The 2,297-nt window shown below is 40.1% G+C and overlaps 1 non-coding gene across 1 annotated transcript; it reads right to left on the bottom strand.

Annotated features, from left to right (window-relative positions):
- Positions 1–1,704: 1,704 nt before the first annotated feature.
- On the bottom strand, positions 1,705–1,809 carry LOC129622230 (U6 spliceosomal RNA). The gene has a single exon (XR_008699898.1). It is a non-coding gene; the product is annotated as a U6 spliceosomal RNA (small nuclear RNA).
- Positions 1,810–2,297: the final 488 nt, after the last annotated feature.

Here is a 2,297-nt window from a genome sequence, read left to right as displayed (position 1 = left end):
TAAAACCACTACCATGAGTATATAAGACCCTACACAGAAATTGTAGAAGTCTTGGAAAGGGGCACTGTATTTTTTAATAGAGCCTGGAATAGAAATTTGAACTAAGTCTTATAGAGATCTTAAGAGGCAGGAAGACATCATCTAATATGTAGTTTGTGTTGGGGAAAAGAGTAAGATAAGGGAGCTCCCTGGTGCTTCAGCAGCTAAGAGTCTGTGCTCCCCAAGCAGGGCCCTGGGTTTGATATTCAGTCAGGGAATTGAACTAGATCCCACATGCTGCAATGAAGAGTTTGTATGTTGCAGCAAAGATCCCGAGTGCTGCAACCAAGACCCAGAGCAGCCAAATAAATAAATAAAATTTTTAAAAAGAGGTAGGGCTACCACGAAGCTAGTGAAGCTTAAGCTTTCCATATTTGACAGCAATCCTAAAAACATTCCACGACACTACCATTAATGAATTATAATGCTGAAATAAACTTTTCCAAACCATCAATAGTAAAATATTTAATTAATTCATACTAAAGGGAATAATACCTATTTTTTCTCTGTATAAAATTGATATTATTAAATTAATGTAATATACAGAAGTGATCAAATAGTATATAGCCTAAAACTTGGGGAAAGTACTTTCGAGGTGTGTCAAATACTCATTCATAAAAATTTTATGCTGTTTATCAGGATTTTGCTATGCCTGTAGTATTTGTCAGTTCTCTCTAGCTTGTTATTTGTCTTCTTTTCTCTATCAAATTAAATATTCACATAGATACTTATGTATTTATAATTATTGTTCATTTTCTTAAAGAGATCACCAAAACTGTATAAGCTGCAGACCTCACAGAACCTGCATTTACCCTTGGATTCATCCTTTTAGAAGGACCCATAGAGTGGCCCAGAGCTTCAAGCTTACTTTCAGCGTTAATTGCTCAGTTGTGTCTGACTCTTTTTGACCCCATGAACTGTAGTCCATCAGGCTCCTCCTGGAGTGGGTAGCCATTTCCTCCTCCAGGGTATCTTCCTGACCCAGGGATCAAACTCAGGTCTCCTGCATTGCAGGCAGATTCTTTACCATCTGAACCACCAGGGAAGCTCCTTTCCCAGCAATCTCTGACCAGAAATCTTTCACCACAAACTTAAGGAGGAGAAGGTATCTGTGGCTCTGCATTCCCAGCTTAATTCCCTAGGTCACTCCTCTTGGGCAAGCCTTTTTTTTAATGTATATATATATATATATATAAAAAAAAAAAAAAAGCATTTATTTTTGGCCCTGTGGCAGACAGCATCTTAGTTCCCCAATCAGGGATCGAACTTAACAACTGGACCACCAGGGAAGTCCCTGGACAAGCTTAATTGCCCTCTCTTTGAACCAACCAGCCTATGGGAAAGAGATATATTGACTGGTTTAAGCCAATCACAGCCCATTCCTGGATTAGGGGTGGGATCAGTCCCACCCAAACCACACAAGTAAGAACAGAGACAGAGGGTTAATTTTCCAAAGAAACTGGGTGTCCTGGTACCAAGGAGAAGGAGATGCTGGACAGAAAGCAGTAGGTATCTCAAAGCTGAGACTTGCATTGGGTGTAAAATTTAAGAGGGCACCAAAAACTCAGCAAGTTAAATAATATTTTAATGCACTTAAAAAAAAAAAAAAAAAAAAAACTGAACCAGAAAACTACAGCCTGCAGACTGGCTGCTTAAAAAAAAAAAAAAAAAATGAAACGCTTCAGGAATTTGCTTGTCATCCATGCAGGGGCCAGGCTAGTCTTCTCTGTATCGTTCCAATCTTACTATATGTGCTGCCAAAGTGAGCAGCTGCCTGCATTTTTTGTTTTTTATTAATAAGTAACTTTTATAACAGTGTCTGGGCTACCTCCCTGGGAAGTTAGGCTCTGCCTCACCATTGCCTTAGAAATTTTTGAAGTTCTAGAAGAAACTTTCTGGGTCCTAGGGCTTCTTGGAACTCAGGAATTGTGAGGTGTTCTTATCCTACATGCATGCATGCTCAGACGCTAAGTCATGTCTGATTATGGGATTTCCCAGGCCAGAATACTGGAGTGTGTTGCCATTTCCTTCTCCAAAGGATCTTCCCAACCCAGGGATTGAGTCTTCATCTTCTGCATTGGCAGATGGGTTCTTTACCACTGAGCCACCAGGGAAGCCCTTCTTATCCTATACCTGTTCCTATGTTAGTCACTCAGTTGTGTCCAACTCTTTGTGACCCCATGGACCATATCTCACCAGGCTCCTCTAGTAATGGAATTCTCCAGGCAAGAATACTGGAATGGGTTAGAGAAGATTCC

Source organism: Bubalus kerabau, chromosome 10 (assembly GCF_029407905.1).
Source record: "Bubalus kerabau isolate K-KA32 ecotype Philippines breed swamp buffalo chromosome 10, PCC_UOA_SB_1v2, whole genome shotgun sequence".
Taxonomy (NCBI): Eukaryota; Metazoa; Chordata; class Mammalia; order Artiodactyla; family Bovidae; genus Bubalus; species Bubalus kerabau.
Note: the sequence above shows the minus strand (reverse complement) of the source record. Positions and strands in the feature narration are given on the sequence as shown.